This window comes from Eretmochelys imbricata, chromosome 2 (genome assembly GCF_965152235.1).
Source record: "Eretmochelys imbricata isolate rEreImb1 chromosome 2, rEreImb1.hap1, whole genome shotgun sequence".
NCBI lineage: Eukaryota > Metazoa > Chordata > Testudines > Cheloniidae > Eretmochelys > Eretmochelys imbricata.
The window spans coordinates 30,944,218-30,967,873 of NC_135573.1; positions in this window are offsets into that span (position 1 = coordinate 30,944,218).

The following is a 23,656-nucleotide window of genomic DNA, read 5'->3' on the forward strand; positions in this document are numbered from 1 at the left end:
TGCACTGCTACAGGCTGGGGACTGAATGGCCAGGCAGCAGTTCTGCAGAACAGGACCTAGGGGTTACAGTGGACGAGAAGCTGGATATGAGTCAACAGTTCGCCCTTGTTGCCAAGAAGGCCAATGGCATTTTGGGCTGTATAAGTAGGGGCATTGCCAGCAGACCGAGGGACGTGATCATTCCCCTCTATTCAACTTTGGTGAGGCCTCATCTGGAGTACTGTGCCCAGTTTTGGGCTCCACACTACAAGAAGGATGTGGAAAAATTGGAAAGCATCCAGTGGACGGCAACAAAAAAGATTAGGGGACTGTAACACCTGACTTATGAGGAGAGTCTGAGGGAACTGGGATTATTTAGTCTGCGGAAGAGAAGAATGAGGGGGGATTTGATAGCTGCTTTCAACTACCTGAAAGGGGGTTCCAAAGAGGATGGATCTAGACTGTTCTCAGTGGTATCGGATGACAGAATGAGGAGTAATGGTCTCAAGTTGCAGTGAGGGAGGTTTAGGTTGGATATTAGGAAAAACTTTTTCACTAGGAGGGTGGTGAAGCACTGGAATGCGTAGGGAGGTGGTGGAATCTCCTTTCTTTGAAGTTTCTAAGGTCAGGCTTGACAAAGGCCTGGCTGGGATGATTTAGTTGGGGATTGGTCCTGCTTTGATCAGGGGGTTGGACTAGATGAACTCCTGAGGTCCCTTCCAACCCTGATATTCTATGATTCTATGTAGTGCCCATGAGTGTACATGGGACCAGAATCAGGGCCAGGCATTCTTATCTCCCAGTCAAATTCTCAGTCCTCTACACATTTTACATTTCTACCAAATTTCAGTTCATAAATTCAATATGTTGAAATAATTACCATAAGGAGAAGTTCTTCAGTTTAAGTAAGATATCTGCTCCATCTCTATATATGCATGCTAACATGTGCAAATAAATACCAATGGATGAATCTAAAAAAAATTCAGTGATTTCATTTGCATAAACACCTAAAATATTGCATGCTTAGCCACTCTGAGTTTTGAAACTTGAGCTGGAAGTGACACAAGAACAGAGTTTCTTCTGATTTATTTATCCCTCTTCCCCCTACTTTTGGTTGAGCTAAATGTGTTGTTCAAACAGACTTCTGGATGCAGTGAGGTACTTCAGCTGCAGACCACTCACACAACCAGGAAATGAAGATATGTGTGCAAAAAGTAGATCCTCAGAAGAAGAGTCATGTGTTTCTGTTCCTGTCTCTGCTATGTAATTGCTGTGTTGCTTTAGACAAGTAACTTGGGGTCATATCTCCCAAAAGTGTTTTCCAATTTTAGGTGCAAAAGTTCAGACACTGAGGATCTAATTTTCAGAGGTGCTAAGCACCAGTAATTCCATTTAAAGTAAATTATATTTGAAGATGTTTTTAAAATTATCTTGATATATTTGACTATTTGAAATTCCCACATTCCCTTGGCTAACTTGTGTTCCATTTCAGTAATGATATTTGGCCTGGGAATCTGATTTCTGGTGAATGGATTTTTCTATACTAAAAAGAACAGGTGCCACAAGTACTCCTGTTCTTTTTGCGGATACAGACTAACACGGCTGCTACTCTGAAACTTTTTCTATACTCTTACTCTTTATTGCTCAGCCACATCAATTTGACTCCTATTGCAATTATATGAAAGCAAATCTTATTTAGTCTGATATTCTGTTACTTCCAGGTGTACTCATTATAAAAGTTGCATATGGCAGTAATTAGCAAAATGCTAATAAACCAATCAATCTGCCTAGTTTTTTATGACATGACATGCATATATTTAGTCAAATTTAGCTTTATATAAGAGCCAGACTATTATTTATACATAGCTATAATTTTATACAGAATTGATTCTGATTTCACACGAACATTAGATTGGTGTAGCTCCATTGAGTTGAGAGCAAAGAATTAGGCCCCATATGTAGATTTAGTAGTTTTATGGGATGAATCTCTAAAAATAATAACAGAGAATGAGTAACAGGGATGAATCTTGCACATAGAACTTTGGAAGAAAATCATCATAGTCAGGAGTAACTTGTAAGTTTCTGGAGTGTAGAGCCATGGGCACAGCCTACCCCATCCAGTTCAAACCATTTCTCTTCTCTAAGCACCACTGAGTCAGACACCATATAGCTCAGCTCCATAGTCCATAGTGGGCCAAAGTCCCTCTGGGAGAAGTCTGAGGCTATAACCTCAGCTGATGTAATTTGGTGGGCTGCCTTGACTACTGAAGATCTACTGAGACTCTTGCCTGAACTATGTCCTGACTTTCTCCAGTAGATTTTGGCCATTCCACAGGAAATGTGGGCATGGCAGTATTCATACTAAATGAAAAGAAATGTATACACTCCTTATAAACCGTATAATTGATTAGCTAAAAAGTAACCAATAAGAAATCTACTGCTAGGTGTACAATATATGAGGTGATATTTTGGTACATAAAATTAGTTAACAGATTTAGGTACATAAAAATTAAATTATCTCACCAAATATTGATTAAATCCATATATGGCAACATACTGATGTCAAATCAGGCAAAGGGGAAAACACAGGGGTTTTTTTTACAAGTAATTGATTTTGACCTTGACACATACTATCTGTCAATATGTACCTGTCAATTTTGTTGTGTCAGGATCACTTAACATATTGCCTTGGAATATTCTGAGTTGTTCCTGATTAGTTTAACTCAAAGATTCCTTAGGTGAGCAGTGTTGTTGAAACTTTGCTGTAGAAGAAAATCATCCCCTGTACATATTTACTCATGAAGCAGTCACAAATCCGGCTCAAATGTAATTATGTGGCATATCACAAAGCAACAGGTTTATCTCAGAAACAAACTTGACATTATAAGTTATACAGTAACATAATTTGACTTGACGAACTGACTGCTTTGGTGCAATGTTGGAGTAGAGTAGCAGCTGTGTTAGTCTGTAGTCTTGTGGCAGTACTCCTTTTCTTTTGGTTGGAGTAGGTCATTCATGAAGGTGTGCAATCTCTGTCAATATGGGCTATGAATGAATTAGTACACACAATAACTTGGTAGCTATCATGCATCTTTGCTCATTTAGTCTTACGGAGATGTATAACAATGATTTTTTTCCCTGTGACGTGTTTCTTGGGGATTTTTACAGCACTGAACCCAATGGGGCTCCATTCTAATTGCGTACTTTGTGCACTATTGCAGATAGATGCTGCCCACATAGTCCCTGTCCTACAGAGCTTAAAATCTAAGAATGCAAGCCAAGCATGGAGAAGTATGTAATCAAACTGTGTGCAGTTTTTATATACATAGTATGCATTAGTTACATTATATAGTTATCACTGTTATATGTATTATATATATATTGGTTTCATTATAGATACATAATTATTCATATGCAGTATATGCATCTTATTAAGTAAATTAATTGACTTCAGCTCTACCCAGCTGCCTGCCCCTCAACTTATTCATTATCCTTTTTGTATAATATACATATTATTCTATATCATCAAGGTCAATTCTAATGGAATATTTGTGAAACCTTATTTCTCCTGCTGCTACACAAATACTGACAAAGTTAATCGAGACAGGTAATGTGGTCAGAAAACAATATTGTTTTTCTGACTACCAGTCTAACAATCTATTCTCAACATAACTTTTCCTCTATCAGTGAGTTCTTCCAAAAAACCTTATATGAGAAGTGTCTAACATTTTCAACAATGCACACAGCCATCTGGTATTATTAAGGTAAACTAACCTAGTCAAATACTTTTCTACTGTACCACTCCAAAGATGTAACTTATCTAGTAAAACTCTCTGGGAAAATATTTATTCCTACAATTTCATTCGCCACACATTCCAAGAGCAAAATAATATGCTAATGATGTGACATAATACTTTTGGTTGCTCATCAAAATGAAACAAACTCTCCAGATTTCTGTGCAAAGAATTGCCACTAGCTACTTCATATGTGCTACTCTTGTGCCACAAAAAGATAAACTCCACATATATTTGCATAAGGGGAGCTGCATACTGAATCTCCTTAAATAGTGACATTCATGGTTGTTGTTGGGGTTTTGTTTCCATTAAAAAGGCAGGACTAACAATATGTTATGATATAGAGAATAAGAACAGTATTATAACTAGTCCATTGTTTAAATGTAATAAATTCACTGTTCCAACTTGTTAGGGGAAATCAACCTAGTTAGCATATGTGACTCCATTTTGGGTTTCCTGTCAGCCATTAACTGGAAGCGAGCACACCACGTACCAAGGAAGGAAGGATCCTTCAAGGTGGACAGTTTCAAGGTCAGGGAAACAAAGGACACAGGAACCAGCCGACATGCCTGAAATAGTTGCCGCTTCAGCTTTTTTGCATGGAGAAGATGGCTGCAGGCGATTGGTAATAAGGAGATAAGGAGAAGGCCTGTTTATTGGTTTAGGCCCCCCGAGGCACACAGGCAGGATGTTTTGCCAACAGTATATAATCTTTGTGTAACCTGTAATCGGGGTCCCGTTCTGCTTAACAGAGCGGTACCACACTCAGTAATAAACCTACAAACTTTAAGACACTCTGCAGTCTGTCTTTATTTGGTTGCCACAGCCTAGAAACGAACTGTACGTGTCCTAACTGGAATAATTCGTAACAGTTTTGGCGACCCAGATGGGACTCTAGGCTCGCCCTTGTAAGCGAAGCCACACTCCTTCCCTCGGACAACTCCAGCTGGCACCGGGTGAGTTCACCTTCAAGAACTCCAAGGAACGGGAGTGTGGGCCATCGCTTAGGAGATAAGGTGGCACATTAGGCATTCTTTTGGTAGCCCTAGAATGGGCTCTGGGCAGAGGGTGAGCAGGGGAACCCCTTTGGCTGAGATTCTCGAGAATTGCAAAAATATTTCTGGTACCCATAGGTTAGGTAAAAGGAGAGCTGTAATTTTGTGTAAAGTTGAGTGGCCAGCGCTGACTATTCAGATGCCCTTTGGATGGCCACCTGACAGAACTTTTGGACAGGATGAATTAACCTGCCTTAGACAACAGCTGGAGGACAAGCATCCAGCTCAAATGGATTATTGATATGTATGGAATAATTGGGCATACGCCCGAGATAAGGGACGCCCCTCAACTTGGGCTCTGGTACCAGATCTAAGGTTTGCATGCCGCTTGCGGGTTCTGCTCCACCCTATGCTGCTTTCCCTCCTCCGTCTCTTCCCCCTCCTCCTCCTCTTGTTGCCCCTCAATACCCGTCTCTAACCGTACCCCCTGTTATGCTTCAAGCGCCCCTGATACAACAGCCCGTTGCGACGGGCAATGACCGTGTCACTATCATCACGGTCCACCGCCCTTTTGGCCCTGGGGACCTGGTAACCTGGCAGTCACAGATGCCGAGGTTGCGCGACGATCTGGAAAGAGTCCTACAGACTATCCGTTCAGTCTTTACGGCATTTAACCTGACTGGGCAGACATCCAGGCTATTTTGCAAACCCTATTTACCCCGACGAGAGGTGTTCTATTCTAGACGCTAATCGGCGTTGGGCGGGGGACGCTGAGAATCGCACCCCTTGGCCCTAAGCCAATCCAGGTTGGAATCCTGACAACCCCAATGGCCGGGCCAGCCTCTCAGCTGCCCGGGAAGGGCTCCTGTAGAGCATCCGTAGGGCGGGTAGTAAGACGGCAAATTGGTCAAAAATTAGAGAGTGCCAGCAAGACCTAAACGAGCACCCATCTGCATTTTTGGCCCGCTTGTTAGAATGTATGGGGGAGGGGTGGAGCCAGAAGCCGAGGTTAGCCGCACGATGATGGTCTCTTACTTTGTCGATCAAGCGGCGCCGGACATAAAGAAGTATTTAACTAAACACGTTCCCGATTGGCCAGGGAAACCCCTAAGTGAAGTAGTTCGCCTGGCCACTTTTGTGTTTAATGGTAGGGACGAGGAAAAAGCTAAGGAAAAATGTAAGCAAAAGAAGGAGGAAGTAAGTATGTTGGTAGCCGCATTGCAGGTTCCCTTGGGGAATCAGCACCAGCAGGGACACGGGAATATAGTGGGGAGGGAACGCAGATGCGGGACAGGACGGGGAGGAGGCTGGGGTGGGACAAGGAATGGGAACTGTAATTATTGTAAGCAACTGGGGCACTGGAAAAGGGAATGCCCCCTGCTTCCAAGAGGGGCTCCTTGGCAGGATCAGCCGGATACCAGTTCCTCCTTTCCCCCTAACGCTCCCCAGGACTTTGCTAATCCCCAGTGACTAGAGGCGGAGATTTTGGGAGCCGTGGGAGAGTTGGAGTGGGATCTTGGATTGCAGTCGCAAATTTACTTGAAAATTGGGGAACGGTTTGTACCCTTTTTGGTGGATACCAAAGCCACCCTTTCCACTTTAATTTTTGTTTCGGGCTCTCTTTCTAATACCAAGGTCTGGGTGCAGGGTATTGAGGGCAACCCGTGCTCAGCTCTCCTATCCTGCCACATCCCTGTGGAGCTGGGTTTTTTAAAGTTGTCACATAGATTTGTTGTTATGCCAGAAGGCCCCACTAACCTTCTTGGGTGGGATGTGCTTAGCAAGCTGGGAGCCCACATACATTGTGCCCCTGAGGGGTTTCGCATGTCCGTCTTGGACTCGGCAGCTGCTTCTCTTATGGCCTTGGTTACCCCGGTTCCCGATCTCCCCACAGAATTGTCCAGCATTCCACCCAATTTGTGGAGCGTGAGTTCCACCGACGTGGGCCTCCTTAAATCAGGTACTCCAGTCAGTCTGCAGGTGAGGGATGGGCCACCTCCCTCTGTAAAACAATATCCCTTGCCGAAGGAGGCAGAGGAAGGTATTTCCCTTCTTATCTCTAGCTACTTAACCCAGGAGGTCTTGGTTCCATGCAGTTCTCCTTGTAATACTCCTATCCTTCCTGTGAAAAACCCAAACCAGGCCTGGATGGGTGCCCAGTTTATCGGTTCGTTTAAGATCTGCATTCGATAAATAGCTATGTTATAACCCCCCACCCAGTAGTCCCTGATCTGAGTACTATCCTGACACTGATTCCCCAGTCGGCTACTTGTTTCACAGTTGTAGACTTGAGTGCTGCATTTTTCAGTATTCTTTTGCACCCCGACTCACAATATCTGTTTGCATTCATTTGGGGGGTCAGCAGCTAACCTGGATGCGCCTCCCCCAAGGGTTCTCAGGCTCCCCCACTATTTTTTCCTGAATTCTAGCCAATGATTTGAAAGACATTGTTTTGCTAGCTCCTCTGTTCTCGTTCAATATGTGGATGATTTGTTGATTGCTAGCTCTGATTATAATGCGTGTTTAGCTGATTCTGTTACTCTGCTTACTGCATTAGCTATCTCCATCCAAGCTGCAGCTGTGCCAAACCCAGGTGATCTATTTAGGTTTTGTGATTCGGCCTGGAGAGCGTTTACTCTCCCCTGATAGGGTGCAGGCAATCCAGTATTACCCGCGCCCAACTACAAAAAGCAGTTGCGGGCTTTCCTGGGGGCTGCGGGGTTCTGCTGACCCTGGATAGTGGCCTTCGGGGAATTGGTGAAACCATTAGTCCAGGCCACCACAACCTCTAACCCTGATCCTGTTCTCTGGACCCCGGAGATGGAAGCCGCTTTCGCATCCACAAAGAAAGCCCTGATTTCTGCACCCGCCGTGGGATTCCCGGATTACGGTAAACCATTTTTTCTCTTCAGTCACGAGCAGCGGGGAGTGGCCAGTGGTGTCCTATTGCGGTACCTAGGGGATCGGCCACGCCCCATAGCTTACTATTCCGTACAATTAGATCCTGTCATTCGGGGATCAGTCTCCTGTGTGCAGTCCATTGCCGCTGCAGCCCTTATGGTAGAATGGTCACGCCCTATTGTTCTGGGGCACCCTTTGACAGTCTGGGTCCCCCATGAGGTTGAGGTTCTCTTAAAACAGCATACAATGTAGGTGCTGTCTCCGCAGCGGGCACACAAATACGAGCTGATTCTGCTGGCCGCTGACAACATCACCCTTCGCCGCTGCAACGTCTTCAACCCCGCTACACTGACACCCCTTCCGGAGGATGGCATGCCTCACCATGTATGTATGGACTTCGTTGCTGAGAGTGGTAAGCCTCGCCTGGATTTATGCGACCTCCCTCTGAAAAACCCAGACCTGTCCCTTTTTACCGATGGCTTCTCCTTCTATTTGGAGGGCCAGTGGGTATCCAGCTATTCCGTCACTACTCAGACAACTGTTGTAGAAGCAGCCCCCCTTCCACCTTCCTTTAGTGCTCAGGGAGCGGAATTGCACTCTCTTACTAGGGCTTGCTTGTTGTCTGTTGGGAAATCTGTTACCATTTATACAGACTCTAGATATGCTTTCAGGGTTTGCCATGCTACGGGCCAGCTCTGGAAACAGTGAGGGTTTCTAACCTCCTCAGGAAGTAAGATTGCAAATGGCCCTTTAATCTCTGCACTTTTGGGCGCCATTCAAGGTCCTCTCGAACTGGCTGTTGTCTACTGTTATGCTCAGCAGCAGTCTGAGAATCCTGTCTCTCAAAGTAATGCCTTGGCTGATGCGGCCACAAAGACTGCTGCCCTTCAGCCCCTCCCAGTGTCAGCAACTCTTCTTCTGGATATGTCCTTCCCGCTGACAGACTGGACGCACTTGTATGCTGATGTGCCGCCTGATGAGCTCCACAACTGGAAACGTTGGGAAGGCTCTGAAGGTGTCGATAAGGTTTGGCGAATCAGGAACAAACCTATTCTCCCCCGTCACTATCTGCTCCCAGCCGCCCAGTATTTTCATTCTTTGGGTCATGACGGCATTCAGGCCATGGCAGCTGCTATTCTTAAATGTTGGGCAGCATCTCATGTCTATCTGGCGGTGAAGCGAGTTCTTGGCTCCTGCTCTACTTGCCTGGCCTTCTCTGCTCGGTCTTGGCTCGATGCCAACACTGGGGGGAGACCTTGGGCTAACTTCCCATTTCAGCGATTACAGATGGACTATGCAAAAATGCCTAAAAGCTTGGGGTTTCGCCACCTCCTTGTAATAGCGGATCAACTTTCCGGATGGCCCGAAGCAGTACCAACCAGAAAAGCAGATGCCAGATCTGTGGTAAAATTTCTGCTGAAAGACATCGTGCCCAGATTTGGAGTACCTGAAGTCATCGTCTCGGATCAAGGATCCAACTTCACTGCAAAGATTTTAGAGGGGCTGTACCTGATTTTAGAGGGGCTGGGGATTGCGAGACAACTTCACAACCCTTATCACACCCAGTTGGCAGGGCAGGTGGAGCGCATGAATCGAACAAATAGAGCTCAATAATAACCAGTCTGCTGCTCAGTTGTTTCAAACTGCGCCATTGGGGTTACAGGATCATTCCTTCAAACCAGGGGATTGGGTGGTGGTAAAAAAATTCCCCCGTACAGTCCCCTTGGAACCCTTATGGGAGGGGCCATACCAGGTTCTGTTATATACTTATTCTGCTTTAAAAGTTGCAGGTAGAAGTTCCTGGATCCATCACAGTCACACTAAGTTGGCACAGGGACCCCCGCCTGGGCCCGACGAGCTGTCTGACAAGCCGCCCCGTGAATGAACACCTCTGGCAGTCCCTGGGCTGAACTCCCCAACTATTGGGATCTCGAGATTCCATCAGGACTTCTTGTTTTCTTGTTACTCGGACTTATATTTGTTGTCCTGTTTTTTGCATGGTACACGGGAGGATGCAAATACTGGTATGGGTGGCCTGTGGAATTCCCTCTCTATTCCCGAGTTTGGTACACGGATGGGAAGGCAACAGCTTCCTGGATTTAATCCAGGCTATAGCACAGGGGGTTAACCGAACACAGTGTTGAGTCTGTATTCATACCCCCACGTACATAGGTCAGGGAATCCCATTGGTAGGGGTGCCTATCCCTCTCAACCGAACCCTCCAGGTAGGATTATGGACAGACACTCCATTTAACTGGAATGTTACAATCCAAACTTGGTCTATTGATATGGTGGTCCAAGGTAGTTATGCTTTATGTGTGTCACGACGTAACAATTTCAAAAATACTGTTTTTGTGGGTAACTTTGTAGGGTGCAAAGATACCACCAGCATTGGCTCTGGTGCAGCAAGTTCCCCCAAGTATTCCAGGGCGCCATGGCCGGTCCCTGAGGGATCAGGCTGGTTCTGGTTGTGCAACCACACAACTTATAAGGTCCTCCCGGCAGGTTGGTGTGGTACATGCACGTTAGGAGCCATAGTACCCGCTGTTGCAGTACACCAGACCCTGGCCAAGGGGAGATTCAGAACCTGGTATGGAGGAACCAACGAAATGTCCCATTAAACCCTCTCTCTGAACGGCCTACAGCCTTTCACTCCTTTGTTAGTTGGTTTTTGCCCTGGGTGGGGGTGAGTGAATTGGAAAAGGCTATAGTTAATATTTCTGCAGCCTTAGAATTAATGGCAAATGCCACCGCAGACACCTTGTCTACCCTTCAAATTGAGGTGACTCAGTTATCTCAGACCACACGGCAGAACCGCTTAGCCTTGGATTATCTCCTTGCAAACCGTGGGGGGTGGGGTGGGCGGGGGGTTGTGCTCTTGTTAACTCAAGCTGTTGTGTCTTTGTGAATCAACACCGCAGGGTGGAAACCGATATCCACACCCTTATGCAGCAGGCCACCTTGCTTCACCGTGTCACCCTTGATGACACCAGTACCAGATTCCATGAGGCCTGGAGCTGGCTCACCTCCTGGCTGCCAGACTTGGGGGCTTGGGGAAGGCGTATTTTGTACCTCATTCTTATGGCTGTTTCTGTTTTTGTATTATTCTTTGTATGCTGTAGTATGTGCTGTCGGCAAATTTTAATCTTGCATCGAGGTTATTCTGCCCTGGTATAGTTTACTGACGTACATAAGAAAAGGAGGGACTGTTAGGGGAAATCAGCCTACTTAGCATATGTGACTCCATTTTGAGTTTCCTGTCAGCCATTAACTAGAAGCGAGCACACCATGTACCAAGGAAGGAAGGATCTTTCAAGGTGGACAGCTGGACAGTTTCAAGATAAGGGAAACAAAGGAGACAGGAACCAGCCGACATGCCTGAAATAGTTGCCGCTTCAACTTTTTTGCATGGGGAAGGTGGCTGCAGGGGATTGGTGATAGATAAGGAGAAGGCCTGTTTATTGGTTTAGGCCCCCCGAAACACACAGGCAGGATGTTTTGCCAACAGTATATAATCTTTGTGTAACCTGTAATCGGGGTCCCGTTCTGCATAACAGAGCGGTACCACGCTCGAGCGTAATAAACCTACAAACTTTAAGACACTCTGCAGTCTGTCTTTATTTGTTTGCCTCAGCCTAGAAACGAACTGTACGTGTCCTAACTGGAATAATTCGTAACAAACTAGATGGAATGATCAGGAAAGGAACAGTGAAAAAGAGGTGGTAGGAGGCAGACTGCAGAATGCTAATTTCTCTGATAGAGGGAGAATCTCTTTTATGTCTGATAGTACTAAATCCCAGGGGCCTGAATATTAAACACTGCCCAGAAGAAAGAAAAGGCTCAGTGGGGCTCTGCTGAGTCCGAGGGAAGCATGGACAGGGCTGTCCTTAGGATTTATGGTGCCCTAGGCGGGATTATTAATCTGGTGCCCCTATGCCTGACTTGCTCTTAGCAACACAAATATAAGCTTACAGTATTGGAAAACTTGCCACATGCACTTTATTAAAAACAGTTTAAGTTAATTAAGCACCCTGTAATGCTGGTGGACTAGCACTAAAGAAGTAGTGCAACAGAAAAAAATCTGATTTATTGACAGAATGATGCAAATAATATAATTTTTTTAATTTGTCAACATTTTATTAGAAATTTCTACGAAGAGGTATTGAAACAAGGATTTGTTTTTAATTAAAAGTGATCTTTCTGGCTTTTTTGGCTGCAAAATCAGTAATAATGTCATCGTATGACAGAGACAAAGTGATGTCTTGTTCGATTGCAAGAATAGCAAGACCAGTCAATCATTCCTGACTCATTGTAGAATGGAGATAGTTTTTAATGAGCTTTAGTTTTGAGAAACTCCGTTCTCCTGATGCTACTGTTACAGAAATTGACAGTAGAATACGAGTGGCAATGTACACATTAGGATATATGTCAACAAGTTTGCTGATATGAATAAACTGTATAATGTCCGTCACCGATTTTGCATGTGGCAACATTGATGACAATGTACTCAATTCTTCACACAGTTCAAGTCCATTTAAATCAAAACTATCACCGTGCTTTAGGAGGCTCTCTAGGTTCTTGCACTTTGTCATTTGCTGCTCTTGTTTTCCTATTTCGTTGACTTTAGTTATGTCATACAAAAATCCAAACCGTTCATGGTGTGCTCGTAAGGTATTAAACCTTTCATCAATGGCAGATATTGCTTTATCCATCACAACATTAAAACACTCAACCTCAAATTTCTTTTCTGGATTGTCTGTGGGCTCATCTGCGCCTTCGTATTCCTCTTGCCGTCTTTTCCTTGAAACTCGTGTCACACTTGGACATGGAAATTTTGGTTCTATACCAAGTGCCTGTGCAAGCTCTCTTGCTGTAACCTGTGCTTCTTTGAATCCATTTTCTCTGTATTTCACTAAAAAGTCTTGTGTGTTGTTTAGTAAGGTAAATGTTGAATCAAGCTGCATCATTGGACTCTGCATTATTTTGCTTACACTTGGATTTTAACAAGAATGTCATACCAGATTACAACAGATGTTAGAAACTTGATGCTGGATATTTCAGAGGCCAATGACTGTGCTTCACTTTTAGCTTTTGGATCTCTGGCTTCTTCCAAAATAGCAACCAGTGCTCTGTAAACTTCCTCAGATTGATATCTCAACGTTTTTGCACTTTCTACCCAGCGTGTCTCAGATAGAGGCTTAACGGTAATACCATTGACATGTGCTTTGAATATTTGCCATCGTTGAGTGGAAGCTGAAAAGAGCTAAATGCGTTGCAGCAAACCAATAAAAGAAATAGCTTCTACAGAAGACTTGGCCATATCACACAAAAACAAATTAAGGTTGTGGCATGCACACGGAACAAAAAAGGCTCATGGATTTTCTGCCAGCAAGCTTGCACGCCAGAAATGCATCCTCTCATATTGGCACCATTATCATAGCCTTGTCCTCTAATGTTCATTTTGGACAATCCCATTCATTTTAGTTCATCAAGGAGAGCTTGAAGAAGTCCAAAACCTGTAGTGTCCTCTACGTCTAAAAATGTGATAAATGATTCCTTAATTGTAATCTGTGCTGAATCACTAATGCGACAAATTTCACTACTAATGACATTTGTTCTTGATGACTTATGTCCGGAATGCAATCTAGAATTACGGCAAAATATTTTGCCAAAGTAACCAATGAAACAATTTTGTCTCTCACTTTATCACTCATTAGCATGATCAGTTCATTTTGAATTCTTGGTCACTCATCACTGTGTCAAATTTTCCCAGCAGTTGTACAAGGCCCAAAAAATTGCCATTTTGGGGCTGGAATAATTTCTCAATGCTTCCTCTAAAAGCAAGATTGTTTGTTGATAGATATTCAACAATAGATAATAGACGTTCAAGAACACGATGCCAATGCTGCTTCTCTGACTCCAGCAATCTTTGATTTTGGGCATCACGAGTTGTCTGATTTTTTAACCTTACACTCAGCTCACACCATTTGTGTATACTTTCAATGTGGTGTTGTGCCTTTTCATGTTGCAGTAATATGTGACTAAGATTTTTCCAATCATTAATACCCATGGTTGCTATATTAAAATTGCAACTATTGAAAAGCTTGCATGGAAAACAAAATACAGCATCCTTGAATTTAGAGTACACAAGCCACCGTCTGTTAACAATTTCACCATTAGAAAGTCTTTTGTAGTAATTGTTTTCTGTGAATTTCCTATCTCTAATGTCTTTAGGATATTCAAGACCTTTTATTCTCCCACGGCCTCTCTCAAGTATAATGGAATGGAATGCGTTGTTTAAAGATTGCGGCCATGTGCCAATGTCATCTATATCCCGTGCTAGTACAGTTTCAACTGTTGTAATTTCTTGTTTTGTGTCTGTATCTGTTTAAATGATTGTTCTGTGTGTTGTTGCGTTTCTTGAGCTTCGTCTGCATAAATATTTTCTTCGGCAGTTACTTGATGATCTCGATCAACTTTGTTGTTTTCATGACGTACAAACTTAAGTATAGAACCCTTCTGTGCTTGTACAGCTAATCCTATTTCATCTTTCCATTTCCCTTTTTGTGACCTGGAAAGTTGTTTTCGATATGACATAACTTATATGGATGGTTTTTTTAAAGAAATAGCTGTTTAAATTATCAGATTATCAGAAATATTATTTAAAATAACTAATATAGGATAGTTGTGAGTCTGTGACCTTGAGCTAGTGTGAAGACACCTCACAAGGCGCTCCGCCCTGACTGAGACACAGTAGAGTTGGAAACCCAAGTCATTTTTACAAAGCCACTTTTTAGTTTTAAATGTATAGTGGGCATCAGTCTTAATGTTAGTTACAACTCTCTATCAACCTTACACCGTAAATAGGTCAATGGCATTATCCAGTTTAATAAGCTGGGTTTCCAAAGTGGCAAAATATTACCCTAGTTTTACTTTCAGGTAAAGCACAAAGTGACCAAAATGAAGTCAGCACAGAATCATCTCCTCTCGATTAAGGCAGCACAGAAATGTGACAGGAGTCCTATTGTGCCTTATTTTTGTTTGGAAAGACATTAGCAATAGCAGCACATTTTGGGCACAGCCAGAAATACATGACAAATCACTGCTTCTAAAGTTCCATCAAAAACTGACATTTTCACAGCTCCAGCATGATCTGCTGCACAGATTCTTCACAAGGAAGCATCCCTGGCCTTTTTAACTCATATTAACCATGTATTTACTTTATGAAAGTTGGACAAAACATTGTGAAAACGTAAGACATTGGCAGCCCAGCCTCTGGGCTGGCAGAAGCTACACTGATTCACTGGGTAAAAAAGCAAGAGACTCTGCGTACACCATATGGTCACTCTATACACTAGTAAGGAGCTGAGCATATTACAGTTGTTGAAGGGCTCCATTTAGCAGTAACAGGGCTATAGGAAAGCCAGTCAACATTTTTTGTTTCTCTGATGAAAACTGGCCCACTCCATGCCCCAAACCAAACTTGTCACTAATAATTGTCAACAACTTAATTTTCTGTTTTCGGATAAGATATTGATTTATATATTTTTTAAATATTGAAATTGGATTCAGGATTGTTAGCAAGCATTTTTGGCAAAAAAAAAAAAAATAAATGACTATCTAAATGGCAACACAGTACTGCTTTCATGCTTAGCTCACTCACGTCCCAGCCTGCTGGTCCAACAGCTGCAGTAGAGGAGGAGATAGGTGGAAAACTGCAGTACCCCTAAATCCACCTCTTGGGGGGCAGAGTAGCAAGAGCAGCAGCAAAGCCTCAGGTCCAATCACACACCGATGGGCACCACCAGCAGCCCAACAGACCGTGGTGAAGTTAGCGCAGCATCTGATCTCAGGGACGGGGCACCCCGGAGCCACAGAAGCTCGTCCTGCACTGCGCAGCTCCCCCCGGATGAGATGGATTGCTGCCAGCCCAGGGGAGAGACGCACTCCCCAGCTTGGGTGACCAGATGTCCTGATTTTATAGGGCCAGTCCCGATATTTGGGGATTTGTCTTATAGAGGCACCAATTACCCCCGCCTAGCGTGACCAGACTGCAAGTGTGAAAAATCAGGACAGAGGGAGGGGGGTAATAGGAGCCTATATAAGAAAAAGACCCAAAAATTGGGACTGTTCCGATAAAAGTGGGACATCTGGTGACCCTACCCCAACCCCCATACTGGTTTTTCACACATGCTATCTGGCCCAGCCAGCTGCCTGTGACTTTTCCAATCCTGGCTGGCTGCGGAGGAAGTTAGTTACTTTCACTTTCATTCCTCAGCATGCACCCACTCAGCCCCCCCCTTCCCCTCACCCAACCCAGCCCTGCCGGAGGGGAGGAGGGAAGGGGGGATGCTCCATGGGGGGGGGAGGGGAGAAGAATGGATGTTTTTTTTGGGGGGGGGGGGCAACAAAGGATACTGCAGGCGCCGAGCCTGCCCCACCTCACTCCGGGGGAGAGAGTCACACTCACAGGTGAGTTCCTCCTTTCGCCACCCTTAACCCCTCCCGTTCCCAGAGACCCCAGCAGCCAATCCCCTCCCTCAGACTGCTGCATGCGGCTCTCTCTAGGACTCAGCATCACTGCTCTTACATGCTCCACTGCTTCCTGTCTGTCTGGACTTCCAGCAGAGTGGTACCCTAGGCAGAGTGGTGCCCTAGGCAGCTGCCTGTTCTGCCTGTGGCTAAGGATGGCCCTGAGCATGGACCACAGGATGTTCATTCAGTTTAGTTCCAGTCCAGCAAAGCACCAAAGCAGGTGCTGAACTTTAAACATTTGAGTAATTCCACTGAAACCAACAGGATTACTCATTTGTCAACCATGAAGCACATCCTCCAGTGCTTTGCTGAATTGAGACATTGAGTGGAAACCCTGGCCAGATTTCCCTGGGGTAAAGCATGGATAGTAGCTTACTTATTTTCTTTAGCACATACAAAATGTCTGCAAGCTTAATGAATGCAGAGACTCTCTAGGTCTCCCTGGGGAAATGGGACCATCTAGGAATGGACTACAGGAAGGAAGGTATTTTGTCCTCTAGAATTGCCTCCGAAGAGATTTTGGGCATTAAACTTATCTGACTCTTTGGAACATTGTTTTGATGAAAGATTGTGGGGGATTTTCTCCTTACTTTATCCTATATCCTATATATATATGCCATGGCCTCTCAGGTCCCCAGTGATGTGAGTGCCGTGGCCTCTTGGGACACCTTCACATAACCTCACAGGCACTCACGTGCACAAGAACAAAAGTCTTAATTCAGAATGAGGCTGTGACATTGGTGCTTTAAAGTTACCTAATATTTTGAGCAGCTAGTATTTTTGTGGGTTAGAGGCTCATAGTTCATGGCATAACTGGGAATTTTCTCTAATTATCATAATCTTGATGTGACATTCTCTAAGGAAATCATGCTTAAGACATAAACAGTGGTTTTCATCCAAGAACACATTACATGCAAGGAGTTGAAAACTTTGATGAACAACTCTGTATACCCATTTTTTCACCCATTCCTTAACTTTAATATACCTCACAAGTGACTGTATTCCTTCCTGTTAGATTTAATGGCTATATGACTCCCAAAGGGGGCTAAGCAGAGAAAGAGTCATTTGTATATATAAAAAATACAAGATGAACTTGAATACAAACAAAATCTTCCAGGAATGTTTCAAAATAGTGCATAACATACTACCACTGACTCTGGAAAGGTCTCTGGTGCTCAAGAAAAGTCAGATTATTATTAAATGTCTTCCTGCCTTCAAGTTTTGTGCTATGATATTAATAGCAAGGCAATCTGGCAGGTAAGTATTTTTAATTTTATTTTATTCAAGACGTATTTCTTTACAACTAACTTTTTATTGTTGTCTTTTGGGCTATTACTTAAAAAAATGGATCAACGTTACTTTCAATTATTTTCAATATTTAACATTGTCAGAAATTATGAGATGAGGTTGATATAGAAAATGTTATAAATTCTGGTTGCTTGAATGCATAGGAGGTTAGATCTTGAAGAAATACCTTTTGTTGGCTGTGACAGTTTTGTTCTTTGTTTTTGCTTTGGTTGGTTGGTTTTGGGGTTTTTTTGTTCCAATATATTACCAATAAAATGTGTTCTACCTAAACCTCTCTCAGTAAGAATCTTTCTTTGGTGTACTTCTGCTTTCAGGTTGTATCCATGAAAACAAACAGAACAATACATAGTGCCAAAACATTAAACAGAATTTGACTGATTGGGCCAAAGTCTGCTTTATTTAACCAGTTTCAATATGCAGTAACTCCACTGAAATTCATTGACTTATTTCATCTCCATAGTCATGGAGCAATATTATTTGATTCACTGGACTTCATGCTCTTCTCAGATCAATGTAAAAAAAGAGTAACTTTACCGAAGATATATCATGTTCAGAATAATTCCAATTATTTCCTAACCCTTAAATGCTAGAAACCAAAAAAAAAAAAAAAGAAAAAAGAAAAAAAAAAAGCTACATAACAAAGAAAATAAAACCAAACAGATAACAAACCCACTTCCCATGATGACTTTTTAGTATTAGTCAGACATTTAGGAGAGTGTTTATTTCCAGCTTACTTTCTAAAATAATCTTTTTACTATTTAGAAAACACTACAGAATTTGCAAAATGACAGTTCAAAAAGATAAATATAAATTTTCAGTACTTATTCTATTTATCTACTCTTACCTCTGTGGGAAAATAGGGCTTTATTGACCTCTATAATATCTAAACAGACATTAATGAATTGAGTGTTTCGAAGTGGATCATATAATTTATCACTTTAACAAGAAAGCTTAATGGGGCTTGAAATTGGCAAAATCTAAGTTGCAAATTGTACCCGAGTTATAAAGAGGACCTGATCTACTAATAATGCAGATCAGAGTTCTAAGTTTTCTGTCACAGCAAAGTCATCAACCAATCAGAGAGTACATATTTATCTTGTTTTTTTTTTATAAACCATTTCTATAAATGATAGCACAACAATCAAGGATATTAGTAAAATCATTGTCAATCTTTCCTTTGGGATACTACTGGCTCATTTATCTTTTATCCTATTTTTAATGCTATCCAGACCATAATTTCTTTTCTTTCATCCTCTTGTTCATATCGTAACCTAGTATTATTTCCAAAATAAAAAAAACCCTCTTATATCTATTAAAAAAAAAAAACGGTTACTATATATGCTTATAACAGCAGAAACATATAGGGTGAAATGGGTTAAAGGGCTATAGTTGAGATTGAGTTCCAAATTTCATTCTCATCCTTCCTTTTTACTTTTGATCATAAGTTTGTCAAACTAATTCCTCAGGGCACAAATTTTCATTCCTACTATTCAGAATGAAGGCTGCCTAGGGGTTTCATAGGTAGGCACTGAAAAAATATTGTTCCCAATATGCTCTGATTGGAAATTTTCAGCACAGATAACAAAAATGGCATTTGAAGATGGAAATATATAACTTGGTTTGTTTCGTAGATCTCAATGAGACCCAAAGAATAAGCCAAAACTAAGAAAATCATGAAATGTTTACCATTTTGAGTGTATAAAATGGAATATTTCAAATCTGAATAGTGCTATCTCAATAGAAAAGCTAGACGCCCTTTGGATGTTGGGGGTGTTAAATCACTTCAAGTTAGAAGCAATCTAGGGGTGTCATCCTGCATCATGCTGAAAGCCTGCTAATAGATGGGAATTAAGTGTTCCCAGTTACCTCTTAGATGCTGAACACTTTATTGCATTCAACCTTTGTGCTCAGACATGACTTTAAAATAAAAATATAGGTCCAGATTTCTAGTCCAAGATAGGCATCTAAATGTGAAGTTGTGCACTTAATGGAGCTGATATTATTATGTGCTCATGGTGTTTTCAGAGGTGACTCTTCTGAGTACAAGGTGACTGTACACTTTGCTGAGTGGGTGCTCATTTTGTGGGCATTATTGTTGTGGCCATGGTGATAGTCATCCTGAAGGGGTTAAACTGTAGGGGACAGGAAAGAGCATAAAATAAGTTAAATACAGAAAAGTTAGGCCATCCCAGGGTAGGAGTTAGGTGTTTGGTTGTTTTTATTTTTCAAAAGGTTTTTTTTTTTTGCATGTTTTATATGAAGATTAGAGGTGAAAGAATATTACTGTATTTCCCTTTGGGTCAGAGTTAAGGTTGTGATACAATATTATTCAATTTATTTGATCAGAATAATCTGTTTGTGTAGACAATGTAACATTTCTGATCTTCTGATTTATTGATTTTCTTGGTTTTAAGTGCTTGGGGTTTGTAAATGATGTCAGATGATACATTGCTCTCACTCAGCATCCTTATAACGGAGTTTTGAAACAAAGTTTTTTGTTCTGGAATATATTAAAGCAATCAGTAGCATATGCAGCATACATGAGGATACAAGTGGAAAAAAACACACATAAGAACCATGCCAGTTAGCACCCCATGTAATATTGTGCACTGGAGTAATAAAAAACTCTACATATTTGAAAAGGTGCTGATTTATGGTTCCCAAAGAAAATATGACTTGGATTTCCTTGACTTTCTTTGCATTTAATATCTCAATCATACTAGCGTAGATCAAATGTAGTAGTTTGCTTAATAAGGAAGTAGCATGAGGTAAAACTGTATTTTTGTGAGGAACAATATAATAGGCAATATTCTTCTCTTGATTTAAATAACCCTGGGAAGATTAATCCATTCTAAAGCCACTTAGTCCCTCGTGTAATCCTGTCACCTATACTTAATTATCATTCACCTTTACTTTATTGCACATTGTACCTTATAAAATCAAGCTGTCCCAATCATTCACATTTTATCTAGAAATGACAGCACAGCTGATAGACAAGGTATATGTATCATGTAACTGTACCTTGATCACTGCTTTTAGGCATTGTTGTTTTTTTTTTTAGATCTAATAATTAGATACATAATGTATCTCTGCCTAGCAATTTACGAATAGTGAACTATTATACATTATACGTCTACATTATTATTACAATTATAAATGTAATAATCTGTTTGAGTGGAGAAGTGACTTATCGTTGGAAATCTTGGGCTAGTGCAACTCTTAATGTAGTCAAAATATTTCTACAGTATCTTAGTATTTCATCGAACAAATAGATGGCCCTAATGTTTTAATTCATACAGAGTTTCATAGTGATATCATATAAATTTCCGCAATTGTCTTTTTAAAATGGCAATATGTATGGGGTATTGTGTTGGGGGTGTCCTCCCACACTAGCCCTGGAAGAGATGAATTGGGCCAGGTGGACTCAATTAATGAATCAGGCTGCAAACAGAGGAACATTAGGCAGGAGCCAACTAATTAGAGAGAGGCTCATTTTTTTTAGCAGCATATAGGAAAGCCAGGTAGAGGGCTACAGATGGGGTGGCTGGGAAAGGCTTCAGAAAGGCAGACAGCAGTCACTCCCTGGAAAGAGGGAGGAAAGTTCTTGGAGCTGGTACACCCAGAGAGAGAAGGGGAACCAGAGTGGCAGGGAGCAGTCCCGAGAAGGAGTAGTGAGGGCAGAGAGAGGAAGCCCAGAACTGCTGAGTTGAGGGTCCCTGGACTGGAACCCGGAGAAGAGGGTAGGCCCAGATTGTCACCGAGGGTATGGCATAGAACTGAGGCAGTAGGAAGGGGGAAATGCTGGATGATCTGTAGGGCTAAGTCACAAGGAGATGCTGAGGGTGCTGGAGTGGGAGAGGAGCTTCCGAGCACAGGGAGAGAGAGAGTGATGGCATACAAACCGCAGATGGGGGCATTGGCCTCAAGAGCTAATCCCCTGAGCAACCAGGAGGAGTTGCCAGACCAGTGATGAGTGAATGCACCCTGTGACAGGTATTATTATATTTAATTAAAACAATTTAGGAGGCTAAGTTCAGTAAACTACCTTCTTACAACATCTGTAAGTACTGTCCAAGAAAGTATTCACCAATTACTAAAAATAGGTATATGGATGCAGAGAAAAACATGAATTGGCACAGATAATCACATTTACAAATAAAGTTCATTTACCACCATTATATTACATATGAATTTTGGAAGAATTATTATGAGGGAAAATAAGCTTAACATTCAGAATCTAGTAGAAGTCTGCAATTTTTTGAGTGTAGAGTAGCTCACGGAAAATGTAGTTCACCTCTACTGTCTGATAGATAATTTATAATCAAAACCAAGGTGCTTGAGTCATTGAGCTGTGAGTCAATTTTCAGACTTCAAAACAAGCAAAACTGAATGAAATGGCATTTTTTCACTCACCAGGCGATCTCATCTGTTCTGATGGTATCAGTTATACTTTTGAGCTGACGACTCTGAGATCTATTTTCTCACCTGGAATCTCTCAATCGACAATGTATCCTCAAGGATGCCTGCTGCTTCTCAAAGGAACAGGTTAAAAAAAACAACCTGAACTTTGCATCCTTCCCCAACTCTGACAACTCTACTGTCTTTACTAGTTTCCACTCTTGCTCACATCACTAAGGTCATTTCTGATTTATTCCTTCATTCTCTCTCACCCAAGTTCTCACAATATCTTTTCACTTCTTCCTCCACTACATCTTCAAAATCAACTGTTTTTTTCTCCATCTCCACAACTAAAATTCTTGTCCAAGCCTTCCTCATCTCCTTGATTGGACCACTGCAGTACATTTCTCCCAAGCATTCCTTATCATAAGACAGGAAGGGTTGTCAAAGCAAATTGAGCTCAGCACCCCCTTCCAGGAATGCAGGAAAGAGGAAGTAAGTCAATAATAGCATTGACTGCTGTAAGATTCCGATACCATCACCCAACCATACTCACCACCATGTATAACATGTGTATGAATTGTTTTATTTGTATCTAAATTAGACTGTAAACTCCTTATGGCAGGGACCGTCTGTCATAAATATAAAGGGAAGGGTAAACCCTTTTAAAATCCCTCCTGGCCAGAGGAAAAACTCCTCTCACCTGTAAAGGGTTAAGAAGCTAAAGGTAACCTCGCTGGCACCTGACCAAAATGACCAGTGAGGAGACAAGATACTTTCAAAAGCTGGGAGGAGGGAGAGAAACAAAGGGTCTGTGTCTGTCTATATGCTGCTTTTGCCGGGGATAGAACAGGAATGGAGTCTTAGAACTTTTAGTAAGTAATCTAGCTAGGTATGTGTTAGATTATGATTTCTTTAAGTGGCTGAGAAAAGAATTGTGCTGAATAGAATGACTATTCCTGTCTGTGTGTCTTTTTTGTAACTTAAGGTTTTGCCTAGAGGGATTCTCTATGTTTTGAATCTAATTACCCTGTAAGGTACCTACCACCCTGATTTTACAGAGGGGATTTCTTTACTTGTATTAAAAGTCCTCTTGTAAGAAAACTGAATGCTTTTTCATTGTTCTCAGATCCAAGGGTTTGGGTCTGTGGTCACCTATGCAAATTGGTGAGGATTTTTACCAAACCTTTCCCAGGAAGTGGGATGCAAGGGTTGTGAGGATTTTGGGGGGAAAGACGTGTCCAAACTACGTTTCCCAGTAAACCCAGTTAGAGTTTGGTGGTGGCAGTGGATATTCCAAGGACAAAGGATAAAATTAATTTGTACCTTGGGGAAGTTTTAACCTAAGCTGGTAAAAGTAAGCTTAGGAGGTTTTCATGCAGGTCCCCACATCTGTACCCTAGAGTTCAGAGTGGGGGAGGAACCTTGACACCGTGTCTTCTGGATTTATTGTAATGTGCTGGGAATAATGGAGTTCCTCTTTCTCTAGGATAGAGGGACAAAGATACCCCAGCTGCAGCTATGCTATCTTGTGGCAGATGTGGGAGGAGAAGAGGTTGGAAAAAGTGCAGAGAGAACTGCAACCTCTGTTAGGAAGAGAAAGAATGGAGGAGAATAGGACTGGAATCTCCACCTGAGAAGGAAAAGTTCTGTTACTTGAATGTTTCTCTTGCAAATGTAGACTTAATTTGAAATACAGCTACAGTGTCTCTCTCCTTCTGTCATTTACACCAAAGAAAACTACAG